A 17,700-nucleotide genomic window follows, 5' to 3' on the forward strand; every position below is an offset into this window, starting at 1 on the left:
ACCAAAAGAAAGGTATGGGATGCAAGAAGCAAACAATAACTTATTTATATGTTTAAAAGCAAAATATAACTAAAATTCTGACATAAAAATAACAAAGGTTCATTTGGGAAGGGAGTTAAAGCAAGCTAAAGTTTAGGAGATAGATACAGATACCAAATATCTTTAGATTCAGTTATAAAAATATAGTTAAGTATGTATTTTAACATCTAAAGAGTAACCACTAAAAGAATGTACACAGAAAGTGATACTTTCATTTATAATTTAAATTAAAAAAATTAAATTGCAAGTTTTATTACTTCAATAACAACAAATAGATTTAACAAAATAGATTTAATTTTACTAAGGAACAATTCAGCCACCTATTTATTATGCCATAATAAACTTTTATTTTAGATTCAAGGAGTATATGTGCAGGTTTGTTACCTGGGTATATTGCATGATGCTGAGGTTTGGGGTATGAATGATCCTGTCACCCAGGTACTGAGCTTGTTACCCAACAGTTAGTTTTTCAATCCTTCCTCCTCCCCCAGTAATCCCTAGTTTCTATTGTTGTCATCTTTATGTCCCTGAGCACCCAATGTTTAGCTCCCACTTAAAAGTGAGAATATGTAGTATTTGGTTTTCTGCTTCTGTGTCAATTTGCTTAAGATAATGACCTCCAGATGCAGCCATGTTACTGCAAAGGACATGATTTTATTCTTTTTTTGGCTGCATAGTATTCCTAGTGTATATGTACTGCATTTTATTTATCTAATTCACCATTGATGGGCACCTATGTTGATTTCATGTCCTTGCTATTGTGAATAGCGCTGCGATAAACAAACAAGTGCATATGTCTTTTTGGTAGAGTGATTTGTTTGTTTCCTTTTGGATATATACCCAGTAATGGTATTTGCTGAGTTGAATGGTAGTTCTGTTTTAAATTCTTTGAGAAATCTCCAAACTGCTTTCTACAGTGTCTGTACTAATTTACATTCCCACTAGCAGTGAATAAGCATTCCCTTTTCTCCACAGCCTTGCTGGCATCTGTTATTTTTTGACTTTTTGACAAAAGTTATTCTCACTAGTGTGAGATGGTATCTCATTGTGGTTTTGATTTACATTTCTTTGATGATTAGTGAGGTGAAGCATTTTTTCATATGTTTGTTGCCTGCATGTATGTTGTCTTTGGGAAGTATCTGTTCATACCTTTTGCCCATTTTTAAATGGGGTTATTTGTTTTCTGCTTGTTGAGTTATTTACATTCTTTATGGATTCTGGATGTTAGACCTTTGCTGGTTGATGCATAGTTTGTGAGTATTTTCTCCCATTCTGTAGTATGTCTGCTTACTTTGTTGATAGTTTTTCTTGCTGTGCAGATGCTCTTTACTTTAATTAGGTCCTACTTGTTAATTTTTGTTCTTGTCACAATTGCTTGTGAGAGCTTAGTCATAAATTCTTTCCCAAGGCCAATGTTCAGAATGGTGTTTTCTAGGTTTTCTTCTACGATCTTTATAGTTCAAGGTCTTACATTTTTATCTTTAATCCATCTTTAACTTTTGTATATGGTGACAGGTGGGGGTCCAGTTTCATTCTTCTGCATATGGCTAGCCAACTATACTAGCACCGTTGATTAAATAAGAAGTCCTTTCCCATTGCTTTTTTTTTTTGACCCAGTCTCGCTCTGTTGCCCAGGCTGGAGTGTAGTAGCACGATCTCAGCTCACTGCAGCCTCCACCTCCTGGGTACCAGTGATTCTCCTGCCTCAGCTGGGATTACAGGCATGTGCCACCATGCCTGGCTAATTTTTGTGTTTTCAGTAGAGACAAGATTTCACCATGTTGGGCAGGCTGATCTCGAACTCTTGACCTCAGGAGTAAGTGCTAGGATTACAGGCGTGAGCCACTGCGCCCAGCCCCATTTTTTTTATTTTTGTCAACTTTGTCAAAGAAAGATCAGATGGCTGTAGTGTGTGCCTTTATTTCTGGGTTCTCTGTTCCGTTCCATTGATTTATGTGTCTGTTTTTGCATCAGTACCATGTTTGGTTACTTATGGTATAGTTTGAAGTCAGGTAATATGATGCTTCCAGCTTTGTTCTTTCTGCTTAGGATTACTTTCACTATTCAGGGTCTTTTTTGGTTCCCTGTGAATTTTAGAATTTTTTTTTTTTTTAGTTCTGTGAAAACAACATTGGTAATCTGATAAGAATAGCATTCAGTCTGTAGATTGCTTTGGGCAGTATGGCAATTTTAGTGATATTGATTCTCCCAATTCATGCACATGGAATGTTTTTCCATTTGTTTGTGTCACTATGATTTCTTTCAGCAGTGTTTTGTAGTTCTCCTTGTAGAGCTCTTTTACCAATTTGGTTAGATGTATTCCTAGGTGTTTTATTTTTCTGTGTGGCAATTGTAAAGGGGATTGTGTTCTTTATTTGGCTCTCAGCTTGAACATTATAGGTGTACAGAAATGCTACTAATATTTGTACATTGATTTTGTATCCTGAAACTTTACTGAAGTAGAAAGTAAAACTTTTAAATTGGGGTAGAAAATAAAGGATTATGAATGTAAAATTATAGAAGAAATGGACTGAAAGACACATACTAAACTCAGGGCAGTGATTTTCTGGGAGTGAAAGCTTAGGGGTAAAAGTGAAAAAGGAGGGATGAGGCTCGTGAATAGACAGCAAATAAAATTGTTAATTCTGCATCATAGTGATATGGAATTCCAAAATATTAATCTTTGCTATTTTTCTGCATTGTTAAAAAAAAAAAGAAGTCTTAAGGAAACCACATGTTGCAACTGTGGATCAGTTTAAGTGCAGCAGCTTGGAGGAAATCAAAGGCTTGAATAAAAGGCACATGGAATGAGTGCCTTAAAAGCAAGAACCAACTGTTTCAGTTGTTGTATTAAGTAGGTACTCAATAAACTCTTGTAGATAGAGGTTCAACTCTGAACATGCATCTACTTTCTTCCTGGGACTCCCAACCCCTCCAAACAGCTGTCTTTCTCTGAAGGGTCAAGATCTCTCTTGGGATTCTCTGTTGTTGATCTACCCCTTCTGAGGGCAAGCCCCAGTAGACACAAAAGTAATTATGGCACCCTGGCCTAACCTCAGAATATCTAGCCTTTAGATATTTTCAAGTCATTTGGGCTCACTGAACCTTATAAACCCCTCTGTTGAAGACTATTGAATAAATTCCTGGGAATATCTGAGGAAGCATCCTCAAAACAATTCCTCAGCACTGCTGGCCTATGCCTGGGATGAGAGTATACATGCTTCACCTTCGCTACGTGGGGTGAGTTTCTTGCTCTACTGGGTATTTATGGCAGCCTTTCTTCTCTCTTTGTAGAATTGTTGTCATCCTTTCTTTACGACTCCAAGAGAAGCTTTATACTGGAGGAAGAATATTCTACCACTTTGGGATGCTTCCAGAGAAATGAGATACCAAACGAGTGAACTGCAGGTCATTGGAAGTGGCCAAGCTGGAGGGCGACCTATGGAGACATGGTGAGACTGGAAGACCTCTTGGGTCCCTTGTACCTCAGATTCAAGGATTTTGGGATCATTGGTGCTAACCCCTAGAATCAGGTTAAACCCTAGAAAACATGCTTGGATAGGGGGCCTCTAAGCAACTAACAAATGTTTCATGCAAAGAAGTAATGCTATTGGTAGAGATTCTGAGGTCAGATACCTTGTTAGATTAGCAAGGTATTTTCTAATGCTTCTGAGAGGCATCAATTACAGACAATCATAAATTTCGTCTTTGAATAAATCTCTGATGCTGCTGCTTCCCCTGCAGTGCAGAACTGACCAGGGGCTCCTCTGATGGAAAGCTATTTGCTTTGCAGTTTGCAAAGGGAATGAAATTCTTTTTGAATTCTTTGATGGGATATCCAGAAATTAAACTTATTCTACTGTCCCTTGAAATGTAAAGTCACATGGCATCCATTTGGTATTTAGTGCATGCAATCTTGCTTGATGAGTTGTTGTTAGGTGCACAGGTTTTGTTTCCTCAATTCACGTATTACCTTCCAGAGGGAGGAGCTGTGTCTTACACTTTGTGTCATTCACAGTGTCTGGCAGCGTATTCTATACATATTGGTGCTCAATGATTTTTTATTAAATCATTGACATGAGCTAATATAGAGCTTGATAGAAATGATTGAGGTAAGTTTATTTTAAGGATGATAGTCAATGTGTCTCTTCACTAAAGACAATACTTGTCATTGTTTTTTGCTCCTTTATCTTCACAGTCCACTTCTGTATGTTCTCCTGTGGGTCACAGGACTGTCTATGCATCCATACAAAATGCAAAACAGGGGATGACATCCTAGAATGAATTGTGGCAAAACAGCTTCAAACCAGCCAAGAAGACAAACAAAATATGGAGGGAAAATTGAATAAAATTAAATACCCAGAGTAATGCCCCCCAAGGCAGATCCCCAAACAAGGATTTGAGCACATGTAACTCAACTGAGAGTTCACTCCAGAAGCCACTGGTAGATGGGTGGGGAAGTGAGATGAGAAAGGACACCAGTAAAGGGTACGTGAAAGCCAGGCACCTGGAGCTGGGGCATGTGGGAGAATGTTGGGAGACAGCGTAGGACTTCCCCCGGGGTCATTGCAGCTGGATATTGATTCAGCAGCTTTCATCACTGGTTCAGGCTACCTTTGGGGTCATTAACTCCTTGGATCTTCCACCTTACCCTATGTGTCAGCTGAGTATGTTCCCAAAATCAGAAAAAGAGCCCTCCTCGGTCAGACAGTCACAGGGGTTCCCAGTAAGCAGTGTTTGTCATGTTGTGTGGAAGTGGAGCTGGGAGGATGGACAGGTTTCAGGGTGCCACTGCAGGTGGCACACTTGTGTGCCATGAGGGAATGCTCTGTGCAGCCCGGGAGGGGACTCCTGTGGTGGCAGCCCACATTTCTACTCCCCTTGGGAACTTGTTTGTCCCTGTCTCACTGTACCTGACTGTGGCAATTCAGCCTTGACTCTGAGGTCAGCTTCCTCTGCCACCCTCTTTCCTAAGCATTAGGCCAGGGCCCCCAGCTCTGCTCCTGATGGCCAGGGAGAGCCATTTCTGGGCTAAGCACACTGGGGCAATGGAGAGGAGAACAGTGAAAGAAAGGCTGTGTAGCTCTGACCATTTGTCACCTCTGCTGAAGTGGTATTTAGGGAGATTCAGCTCCCAGAGGTGTTTTCATTTTAATAGGCGGCTCCCAGTCTAGAAGTCTACAGGATTCAAAAGAAGGAATGTTTCAGGTGTGATTTAGGCACTATGACAGTCTATTTGTGGCAGGGCCTCAGGAACATCACACACAAGCAGGAGATCCTGGCTCATTTCTCTCCTTGGTCCTGGCTCCACAGCCTCCATCTCCTCAGAACAGGAGACTATAGGAAACCCCATTCCCAGGCCACATGGATGCAATAGTCCCTGTCCCACTGGCCCATACCCTATCCCATCAACACTGCCAGTCCTCTACTGGGAGTAGGGTTCTGGGAGAGAGGGAATTTCCTTCTGGGAGGAGCTAGGCTAGGTAGAAGCCATACAACCTGAAGGGTCTCAGACTACCTGGGTTTGCATCCCTGTCTACTCACCAGCTGTAGGCCTTTGGAAAAGTTATCTAAATTCTCTATGTCTCAGTTTCTGCATCTGTGAAATGGGATAATAATAGTACCTACCTCACAGGATATGTGAGGATGAAATGAGTTATTTTGTGAGAAGTGCTACGAACTGCTAAGAAGTCCTGGCATAGTAAGTGTTGTGAAATATACAGGACAGGAGTGTGGAGCTGAATGCCAGGGGATAGGGGCTCTAACAAGTGGTGGAGTCAACAAGCTGTGTGGCCTTGGAACAGCCGTTTAACCCCTTAGAATCTCAGTTTCTCTTTGTAATATTTACACAAAGTCGTTGTGAGAATTAAGTGAGGTAAGGATGTGAACTATCGAGCACAGAGTTTGTCCCACATAAGACAATTTGGATAAATATTGCAACTGTAGTAAAAGGTCTTACTGAGGATTTACCTTGTCTTTTGCACAAGAGATGAAGTCACTGTGGTGAAACTGAAGAGGAAGCTTTGTCCTTTTTGGATGAGGGTGGGAAGGAGAGAAGATGAGTTATGCGTCGGGATGGAGTGGGGAGGGGAGGATGAGGGGGGAAGGGAACAAAGGGGAGCTGTAGGAATTTATCCAAAGGAAAGGACATCATTATATTGAAGGGCCATCTGAACCCCTGTGTTTATTGCAGCACTATTCACAATAGCCAAGATCTGCTATCAACCTAGGTGTCCAACAACAGATGAGCAGATAAAGAAAATGTGATATATATATACACACAATGGGCTATTAATCAGCCATAAAAAGAATGAAATCCTGTCATTTGTGGCACCATGGAGGGAACTGGAGGACATTATGTTAAGTGAAATAAGCTAGGAACAGAAAGTTAAACACTGCATATTCTCACTTATATGTGAAAGCTGGAAAAAGTTGATCTTATAGAAATGAAAAGTAGAATAGAGAATACTAGAGGCCGGGAAGGGTTGGGGGAAGAGGGGGCTAGGGAGAGATTTGTTAAAGGACACAAAATTATGGCTAGATGGGAGGAGTGAGTTCTAGTGTTCTATACCACTGTAGGATGACTGTAGTTAACAATAACATATATATAGTTTCAATTAGCTAGAAGCAGGGATATTGAACAGGAGGAGAACCAATGGATTTCAAAGGCTGAAAAGAAAGATCTGCTTGCTTTCTAGGGGTTGGAGGCACAGGGATGTGGATTACAGGGAATTGAAATAGTCAGAGAGTTCTTGCTATGTAAAACAATTCTGACAGACAATCCCTGGAATCCTGACACCTGGAGGAGGGAGGGAGGGAGTATCAGCTAAGAACTGCTGTCCTAGAACCCTTGCTGGGAGAGGGGTGCGCAGCCTTCGCTGAGCTGGGCATTAAAGTTGACCATCCTCCCTCAGAAGACCAAAGGTATAGGGCCAGCACAGTGTGGAGGGAACATCTCAGGCTGTGGGGAGTCAGAGTTCAACAGCAATGTTGGTGGCAGCAAGGAACCAGGCAGGAGTGGACTGTTCAGAGACCAGTGCTCTCCTCGCCGAATGTGAGAGGTAGGCTGGCCATTAATATGGGGCTGAGGTTATTAGGAAAATACTGGACTTATTGCTTTATGTTAGGTGGGTAACTGAGGCAGTTTTATTTTATTTTATATATGTATATGTATATGTATGTGTATATATATATATATATAGAGAGAGAGAGAGAGAGAGAGAGAGATTGAGTGACGGATGCATGCTAGCTGTGGCCTGAATTAATGGAGCAAGTCTTTGTTCTGTGTCCTATTGGTAAAGATAGGAGAATTCTTTAGTGCTCTAGAGTTGTCTCTTCTCGCTGGGGCCTTTGGTCAGGAAAGGCAGTCATTCCATGACAAGAAACCCAGGAGCAGGACCTGTGCCCCTCCTCACACAGGATACCTACAACAGGCATTTGTAATGACTTTGAAATTCATGCACTACTTTTCTCATTTAATTCTTATAATAACCCTGCAAATAGGCATTTGTCTGCATTTTAGAGATGAGAAAATTGAAGCCTAGAGAGGTGCAGTCATTTGCCCCGGTCTCATGATGGAGGTGGTGCTCAAACACAGGCTAATTTCAAATTCTACTTTGCTTCCCATATCCCATTCTCCCCCATGAGATTTCACAGTGCCTGTGTGAAGTGCTCCGGATGTTGGGATTGAATACAATGGCAGTTCTATTGCACACATTTTTCTTGCCGGGAGTCTAGGCTTCTTTAAGTGCATAAATAATACATAAATTATTATGTTGAGCTGATTCCCACACTTTTTCAACAGACCTTCAGTTCTTCCTGAAATCAATAAAGCTTAAAAGAAAAGAAAAAGCCAACTCAGCTTGTGCGTGGATCCTGGACCTTGCTCTAATACAGACCCCACTCCTGGAGTGTAAGCCATGCTTGACGGCTCAGCTTTCTTGTCACTAATGAGGTGGGATGTGGTTGTGCATTCAAAATCTAGCAAGGATGAAGTGAGTGCACCACTGATTAAACATGGAGAGAAATTTCTTTCCAAAGGGCTGTGTTAAGAGGAGAAGCAGGAGATGTATGTAAGATTTCTCGTTTGTGCAATGCATTCTCTGAACCACTGTGATGCCATGTGCTGCTGAACTTTCCACAGGGGCCATTAGGGATGAAATCACACCGATGGAATGAAAGGGAAAATAACCAAAGACAACAGCAACAGCTCAAAACACCAGAAAAAGCAGCAACACTATATCTATCCATCACTGGCCCAACTCGACATCTGGAAAAGAACCCAGAGTAGCTGCCAACCAGGTGGCCCCTTGGTGTAAGCGGGAGGAGGTACCTGTCCAGGTACATGCAGGGCTACACAGGCTGAATTTCAGGCCCCCTTGTGCAGGGAACCCTCTTCTCAGCTGTACGTGGTCCCCTGAGCATTCGCATGTAATTCTCTCATCTTTCCAGCCATTCTTTTTCTCTTTCCTTTTTTTAAAGGCTTGGCAGCTACCTTTTTTTTTTTTTTTTTTTTTAGTACCATGAAGCTGCAGCCTCTGACATGATATGTAGATAAAAGACGTCACGGGGATAAGAGCTAGAGAAAGCTTTAACGAGAAGAGCTTAGACCATTTTCAAAGCTCCTCCACAGTGCACGGAGGGGCCCAAAGCTGGCGGAGCGCTGGGTGACACGCTCCCGCTCGCACCAAGGCCTCGCTCTGATGAGCTGGGCAATTGGGAGACTGTTTGAACAGACCAAAGAAAAATATCAAAAGGCAAATTGGAGTTAGGGAGAACATGAATAGCCCATGATCTCCAAGGGAGATTACAGAGGTAATGACAAAGCAGGCAGGTTTTTAGAGGGGCTGTTATTCCAATAAAGGTAATTTTGTTCAACTTATTTTTTTTTAATGGAAAAGAGGATGAAGAGATCAGCACTAGCTAAATCATCACTGTCAGATAAAAGATAAATCTTTCATTAGGAACCATATCTTTGCATGCCCTTTTGACATTGAAGAATATATTTCATGTAAGGATTTGGGGCTTTATCAAAACTATAGTATTCTAAAATAAACAAAACCACAATGTCATGTTTTATTGGAGAACAGCCATAAAAAAAATGAAAAGAACTTTTAAGATTAATAGCACATTTTCCCTGTAGGAGCTTTGCTCTTTTTGATAGTTTTTTAAGATCCATACTCACAGAATGTTTGCATATTCAGCAAACACAGGCTTAGATAACAAGAGGAGCTGCCTTTAACCCCTAGAGATTTAGACTCCATCCAGTCTTCCAGTGCCTGCCGAGCTTGAGAAAGGATAAAAGAAACCCTAACCAAGAAAAGACCCTCATGAAACTGTCCTGCTGCTCCACCTCCTGGGACTTGGTGCTTCCACCAGGTCCCTCCTTCCTTCCTCTATCCCCCCTCTCATCGGTCCCCCCTCTTACCTGGCCTGGACTGTGCACCTGCCAAGTCTCCCTGGGACTGGCGTTGTGCCCATGTCATGGTTCCTGCCTTTGACTTCCCTAAGCCTGTGCCACATCACCACGCAGTCTGTTCCCATCCCCCTGGGGAGAGCTCTGCCACCTGGCTGGTCTCCCAATTCGTTACCATTGGCTGCAATTCCCGAGTTCTTTGCCTTTCATCAGCCCCTAGCTTCTCCGGACTTGATCTTCTGACCAGCCAAGTCTCCTCCTCTTGCCTGCAGCTGTGTTCCCACCTTAATATCTGTCCTACTCTGGTAGACAAATACCTTCCCCAGGTTTCCAAACCCTTGGTCTGGCTTATAAAACACCACTTCTTTAGGAAGAGTTCATGGATCTTCATTTTTGAGCTCTGCCATTAATAGACTCAGAGACCCCACCCCTCTGTGTTTCTGTTCCATTCTCTGGTGACTTAGACTCCTCATCCTCCACCCAGTGTTTTTTCTCTACCAAGAGTCTCCATTACTCAGTGCATGCTCCCTCAGAATATCAGCTTCTACGTGGCCCATTTAGCCACTTTGTCTTCTCTCTCTCTCTCTCTGTTTCCTTCCCCCGCTCTCTCTCTATCTCCCTATCGGTTATAGGTTTACCTTTCAGCTTCCCTTAATTATTGCCTCACTCTCTGATGGTTTTGAGAAATTTTATTTGCACAGCTTACACCTTTTATTTATTTATTTTGCATGAGGTTCAAAAAATACAAACAAAGCAAAAGAATTCTCCTACGAATTGCTTGTTCATGGGACGGGTGTCTACTTCTACTCTAATCAGTCTGGCTACAGGTTGTCCATTTACAGAAAGTACTGTGGATGTGACACGGTTTCTAGGAAGGTCTTAGGGGTGAAGCAGGCACCAGGACATGTCTAGCATTTACCATTTGCTATAAAGTAAATAAAGTTCAAATTGAAAAATAATTAAAAGGATCGAGCTATTCCAGGTGGATTAAAAAATGGCCTCAGATCTTTCCAGATTATCAGAGTTCACCAAGTCATCCAATCCTTGGGGAAATAAAATTAATGAAATCAGATTCTGAAATTCTGAAAAAAAAAGAGAAAACACACAAACTCAAAAAACAAAACAAAAAACTCTGAAGAGGCAGCTTTGTGTAGTAGAAGGAGTAGTGAATGAGACCCAGAAAACTTGGGTTGGAGTTGTCTGTGGCACATTGCATGAGGCATTTCTCTGGGCTGCAGTAGACACTGTGACCCTGCCCTGATCCCCATCATGGGCCCAGGGACCTATCTCCCAGCTGCTGTGGGCACTGAGATTTAACAGCTCACAGCTGTTTCTTTCTCTGGGAACCATCCACTTCTGATATCAGCTCCCCACTTTTTGGGGGAAAGCCTACAGCCAGAGCCCTTCAGGCCAAGACTGAACTTTGCCGAGGTCACATCCTTAACCAGCACTTGCTTCTTCCTTATACTACTTCTCTTACTCCCTCAGATGTTTTTCCTGAAGAGCCCTCCGTCAGTAAATCATGGGCACCTGAATCCCTGTCTCAGGCTCTGCTTTTAGGGACTGTGTGACCTAAGATAGCAACTCAGTTTACTTCTCTGTGGAGTGAAGTGGGAGGCTGGGTTGATTAGCTCTGAGGTCCCTTCCTACTCCAATATTCCTTCGTTCTTTTTTGTGCATTATCTCACTTCTATTTCCAAAATAGACCAAGCTTAGAAGAAAACTGGTGATAGTATTGGAATAGCTGCATTTCCATGTAGCTTACTACATAACTGACATAAGCTAAGGGTGTCTTAGCTAATCAGATCTCAACACTTCCTTCGGTTACCCCTGGCAATGGGATTTGGAAGTGTTGCAGGGGTGACCACTGTGGTGTGATTTTTATCAATGTGCTTATATTATACACACAAAAAGTTCCTGGCTTTCTGAACCATGCAGACATTTCAGAGTGCTGAGTTCCTGGAATGTGAACCTATTCAGTCACTTCTATCAGCCTGCCTTGGTACTTGTCGACACCTAGGCAGATATTTGGAAGTCTCACATGGTGTTCCTCATGTAGAACAATTTGTAAGTCATTTACAGCAATAGGCAGACTGTATTTCAAGTTATTTGTATCTAAAAAATGTTGGTTGCACATGATTGTATTATTTTCAGTCTTGGCTTGGGTCATGGAAAAACTGAAGATGCATTAGATCATCAAATAAAATGGCACAAACAACCCCACAAAAGAGAGGATCTTCTACCAAATTAAATCTCTTATAATATACCTCCTCTATTGGATGGTTAATTCTAACTATCCAATGTCTCCATTTTTTGTCTTTAAGTTACCAGCCAGGGCAACATGGTGAAACCCCATTTCAACAAAAAATATAAAAAAATTAGTCGGGGGTGGTGGCATGCACCTTTAGTCCCAGCTACTCAGGAGGCTAAGCCTGGGAGGTCGAGGCTGCAGTGAACCGTGATCATGCCACTGCACTCCAGCCTGGGTGACAGAATGAGACCCTGTCTCAAAAAAAAAAAAAAAGGTAACAGCCTTTGCCAGAACTTTCTTATATGACCATTGCCAAGTAGCCATCAGTGACTTTCATTTAGGAAACCGTATTAAATGAACCTACTGAACATGCAGTTCTTGGTGTGGAACTCAAGATCTGACTGCTTTCTCTTCTACTGACTTCACCTTGTTAGCATAACAAGGCACTCAACACTCCTGTGACTGAATGAGTTTTGCCATCAATGGGAGATAATAATTATTCCCAAAGGGTTCTCTGAGTGTTGCTTGGGGAATACTTAGAAAGTGCTTGCCGCACCCCCAGTAGGGCTCCAAGTCAGCTCACAGTGTTCCTTCCAAACACACAGAGCTAGCTGGGGATCATAGCAACATTGAATTCAGAAGTAAGTGGCTTTCTGCTGTTTGTGTCCCCAGATCTGAACAGTCCCAAGCAGAGACCCCCTAGGGAGCTCCCTCTGCCCTGGGCTTTGTTTTGAGCTCTGAGTGGGGTCTATGGTGGGAGAAGAAAGGAGGGAGAAGAATTGGCATCTACTTATGGGCTTTGTACTAAGGGCCCTGCCTTATGCCAAAGGGATCCGTGGAGTGGACTCAGGGCATCTTTTACTGTGTGCTGTGTGTCCTCTTCAGTTCATTTTCCTAAAATCCAGGGGCATCTGGCTTCCAGGGTTCAGGAGAGGAATGGTTCGATGGAGATAGGACTGGGAGACAGAAGACCAGGCTCTAAAGACCAGTATGAGCTTGGCCAAGTCAGTTAACCACCCAGGACTTAGATTTCTTCACCTGAAACAGAAGGGGCTGAGGAGAAAATGCCTCTTTCAATCACAGAATTGTGCCATTTTAGACATGGTAAAATCCCAGAAATCATCAAGACCAACCTCCTCACTGATGGATGAAGAAATGGGGTTGGAAGAGTAACTTCTGCACCTGCCAGGTCTGTGCTCAGAGTCACTCAGCATGGGAACTGTCATCACTGTGACTCCTGATTGTGCACCTGCCAGGTTTGGTGCTCACCCCAAGTTTTGATAATGTTGGTGACCCAGAGTCAATTTCAGGGCTCAGTTTGAAAGTAAACTTTGGACTCTCTGGACAGTTCCTGGCACCTAATTTGCATGTACTCCTCTATCCAGTGTAGGTAGAGTGGGTATATAAGGAGAAATTTTAAAATTTTAGGTTATTGCCAATTTCCTTACATACCTGATGTTGTAATTTGAATGTGTCTTCTCCAAAATTCAGGTATTGAAACTTAACGGCCAATGTGACAGAATTAAGAGATGAGGCCTTGAAGAAGTGATTAGGCCAGCAGGGCTCCTCCCACATAAATGGGATTAAAGCCCTTATAAAAGAGGCCTCACGCAGCAGTGTTTGGCTCTCTTGCCCTTCTGCCTTCCACATGGGAGGATGCAGCATTCTTCCCCTCAGGAGGACACAGCAACAAGGCACCATCTTAGAAGAAGAGAGATAGGGCCCTCACCAGCTGGCACTTTGAACTGGGACTTCCCAGGCTCTAGAACCATAAGAAATAAGTTTGTTCTTTATAAGTTACCTAGTTCCAGGTATTTTGTTAAACCAGCACAAAACTGACTAAGACTCCTGAGGAGAAGGTGAGGGGTTCATTGGTACAATATTCAGTTGGGTGGTGGTTGGAGTGGGCACTGGGTGTGTGTCCTACTCAGAGCATAGCACAATGGAGGTGGAGAGAAGATGAGAAGCATGATGCCTGGTTGGTGATAGAAGGGTATGGGTATTCCTCAGCATAATTCCTGGTGTTACTGATTAAAGGGCTGTGGATTACTTCCATAAAAGAGCTCAGACCTTGGACAGGTTCACTAATTCAATAAGCAGGGACACTACTGTGAGTTGTTTTCCAGGGCTGAACTGAAAGGACACTTGATTGTCCTACAATGATGGAGTTATAGAGTATGGAGACCCAAGATTAACCTTTCCGAAGCACGTGCTGGGAATTACTCTGGGTGTGGGTGTGGAGACAGGAGAGAAAAACTGAGAAACTCAGAGACAGAGTTTGAAGAGGACTTTGTAAGTGAAGGTTTCTACCATCCCTTGGTAAGTGTGTCCCTTTAAGGAAGAAAGGGCCTGGCTCCCATTTGGATCTACACATCCCTGGGGAAGATATTTTCCATTAATAAACTTAGGAGTTTTAAGATCCATAAAGTCTATGTGGGTAATTGAGTTGGTAGTCAAACCCTTGAATTAAAGCTTGATTTCAGAGTCTCAGTAGGTGTGGGTGAGGTGAGGTGAGGATGGCATCAGTGCCTCACCTAAACAAATGAATCATGGAAAATACCTTGAATCACCTACCCCCACCTTCCTCTCACTGCAGGAATCCCTCACACAACAGCTCAAACAGATAATCCTGTAGCTTCTGTTTCAGTTCCTGCATTGACAGGAAACTAACAAACCTCTCAACAGTGATAGGCTTCAACAACCGACTGTGGGCTGACGTTAATTGTTAGAGGCTGCTTCCTTGCGTGAAATTAAATATGCCTCCTCTTGGCCATAGTTCTGCTCTCTAGAGCTAAACAATTATATTGACTTTCAACATACTGTCATTCCAAGGGAGCTATTCAGCCCCCACCTTACTCTTCCCCCACTGTTTTCTTTTTCAGGCTAAATCTCCTCAGTTCATCCCCTTGTTGATCACAGAACACACTTGTAGATTTCTCTGAGCTCCTTTGGATGTCTTCTGATTTGTCAACATGTGCTATGGCCTGGCCTCTTTCTTCTCTCTGTAAGCCAAGAGGACCATAGCACTGGGCTTTCCTGCATGTGGCAGTTAGGAGTTTTCTAAGCCTTCTTGAATGATTTTTTTTGGCACAGTCTGGCCTGCTCTGTGCCTAGTGACCATTTGCGGCTGCCCAAATGTTGGGGGACTTTACCCAGGTGGGAATAGTCTGACCTGGAAAGCTTCTTTCCCCAAGAAGTGTAGGGGAACTAGGTTGGAAAAGACTTGCCTATCCTCTTCAGGGATCTGTCTACTCCTTAGAATAGTCTGCTTCTCTCATTTTCTCAAAGATCATGGCCTCACTAAGGCCCAAGGCCACAGCATAGAATTAATTTTGGTCCTAAAGAAGAGTAGATAATGATCTGGCATTCCTGATCTCTATCTATCCATCCATCCATCCATCCATCCATCCATCCATCCATCCATCCATCCTCACATCAATCATTTATCAGCATGCACTGAGCACTGACTTTTTCATAGGCAATGAACTAGGCAGGGAAATAGGACCTGTGAGATGCGGTTTCCTGCTGAGGAATCTCTCTTCTCTTCCTGAGCCCACCCCTCTGTAAGTAGTCAGAGACTCAAAGAAGACTTAAGAAGATCCAGGAAGATTAAGGCAGAGCCTCAAGAAGGTCACAATCTAAAGTAAGTTTATAGTGAAACATTTCAATGAGGGGTGATATGACAGTTATCCCCATACTGCTGTTCTCGTGATAGTGAGTGGGTTCTCACAAGATCGATGGTTTTATAAGGGCCTTCCCCCTTCACTGAGCACTCATTCTCTCTCCTGCTGCCCTCTGAAGAAGTGCCTTTCACCATGATTGTAAGTTTCCTGAGGCCTCTCCAGCCATGTGGAACTGTGAGTCGATTAAACCTGTTTTCTTTATAAATTACCCAGTCTCAGGTATTTCTTTATAGAAATGTGAGAATGGACTAATACAGTAAATTGGTACCGAGGAAGTGATGTGCTGCTATAAGGACACCCGAAAATGTGGAAATGACTTTGGAACTGGGTAACAGGCAGAGGTTGGACCAGCTTGGAGGGCTCAGAAGAAGACAGGAAGATGTGGGAAAGTTTGGAACTTCCTAGAGACTTGTTGAATGGCTTTGACTAAAATGCTGATAGTGATATGACAATGAAGTCCAGGCTGAGGTGGTCTCAGATGGAGATGAGGAACTTGCTGGGAACTAGAGCAAAGGTGACTCTTGCTATGCCTTAGCAACAAGCCTGGTGGCATTTTGCCCCTGCCCTAGAGATTTGTGAAACTTTGAACTTGAGAGAGATGACGTAGGGTAGCTGGTGGAAGACATTTCTAAGCAGCAAAGCATTCAAGAGGTGACAGAGCATGAGATTTGGGAAAATTTGCTGCCCAATGATGCAATAGAAAAGAAAAACCCATTTTCTGGGGAGAAATTCAAGCCTGCTGCATAAATTTGCATAAGTAACAAAGAGCTGAATATTAATCACCAAGACAATGTGGAAAATATCTCCAGGAAATGTCAGAGACCTTCACTGCAGCCCCTCCCATCACAGGCCCAGAGGCCTAGGAGCTAAAAATGGTTTCCAGGCCCAGGCACCCACTGCTGTGTGCAGCCTAGGGACTTGGTGCCCTGTGTCCCAGCTGCTTCAGCTATGGCTAAAACAGGCCAAGGTACAGCTTGGGCCATGGCTTCAGATGGTTCAAGCCCCAAGCCGTGGCAGCTTCCACATGGTGTTGAACCTGCGGGTGCACAGAAGTCAACAAATGAGTTTTGGGAACCTCCACCTAGATTTCAGAGAACGTATGGAAATTCTTGGATATCCAGGCAGCAGTTTGCTGGAGGGGAAGAGCCCTCATGGAGAACCTTGGCTATGGCAGTGTGGAAGGGAAATGTGGGGTTGAGTCCCCGCACAGAGTCACCACTGGACCACTGGCTAGTGGAGCTGTGAGAAGAGGGCCACCGTCCTCCAGAGTCCAGTATGGTAGATCCACCAACTGTTAGCACCATGCTCCTGGAAAAGCTGCAGACACTCAATGCCAGCCTGTGAAAGCAGCCAGGAGGGGCATGTACCCTGCAAAGCCAGGGGGATGGAGCTGCCCAAAGCCATGGGAGCCCACCACATGGGAGCCAACCATATGAGAGCATCCGCATGACCTGGATGTGAGATATGGAGTCAAAGGAGATTATTTCAGGGCTTTAAGATTTAATTACTGCCTCTTTGGATTTTGGACTTGCATGGGGACTCTAGCCCCTTCATTTTGGCTAATCACTCCCATTTGGAATGGGTTTATTTATCCAATGCCTGTACCTCCATTGTATCTAGGAAGTAACTAACTTGCTTTTGATTTTACAGGCTCTTAGGTGGAAGGGACTTGCCTTGTCTCAGACGAGACTTTGGACTTGGACTTTTAGTTTAATGCTGGAATGGGTGAAGATTTTGGGGGAATGTTGGAAGGGCATAATTATGTTTTGAAATGTGAGGACATGAGATTTGGGAGGGGCTGGGGGTGGAATGGTATGGTTTGGCTGTGTCCCCACCCAAATCTCATCTTGAATTGTAGTTCTTATAATCCCCATGTGTCATGGGAGGGACCCAGTGGGAGGTGATTGAATCATGGGGTCAGTTACCTCTGTGCTGCTGTTCTCATCATAGTGAGTGAGTTCTCATGAGATCTGACAGTTTTATAAGGGGCTTCCCTCTTCACTGGGCACTTATTCTTTCTCCTGTCTTCTTGTGAAGAGATGCCTTCCACTATGATTATAAGTTTCTTGAGGCCTCTCCTGTCATGCAGAACTCTGAGTCAATTAAACCTGTTTTCTTTACAAATTACCCAGTCTCAGGTACTTCTTTATAGCAGCGTGAGAATCAACTGATACAAGGGGGCAAAAGGGAATATCCTCAATACAGGATATATTAAAGGAGATGTAAGAATCTCAGGCAGTAGGATAGGAAAACTGGGGAGGTAGGAAGAAATAGTCAGCTTAGTTCGAAAAGCATATACTTGGATCACCATT

General features: G+C 43.3%; 1 long non-coding RNA gene across 2 annotated transcripts in view; it reads left to right on the forward strand.

The window, feature by feature from the left end:
• Nucleotides 1-17,700, forward strand: part of LOC134761397 (uncharacterized) — an 85,584-nt gene that overhangs the window by 16,450 nt on the left and 51,434 nt on the right. Inside the window, exons 2-4 of one of the 2 annotated variants that reach the window (XR_010139964.1) lie at nt 3,334-3,491; nt 7,844-7,951; nt 8,183-11,407. This is a non-coding gene — a long non-coding RNA (uncharacterized LOC134761397). Of the gene's footprint in view, nt 1-3,333; nt 3,492-7,843; nt 7,952-8,182; nt 11,408-17,700 lie in introns of those variants that run through there. The other variant, XR_010139963.1, reaches the window with a different exon arrangement.

Source organism: Pongo abelii, chromosome 4, assembly GCF_028885655.2.
Source record: "Pongo abelii isolate AG06213 chromosome 4, NHGRI_mPonAbe1-v2.0_pri, whole genome shotgun sequence".
Taxonomy (NCBI): domain Eukaryota; kingdom Metazoa; phylum Chordata; class Mammalia; order Primates; family Hominidae; genus Pongo; species Pongo abelii.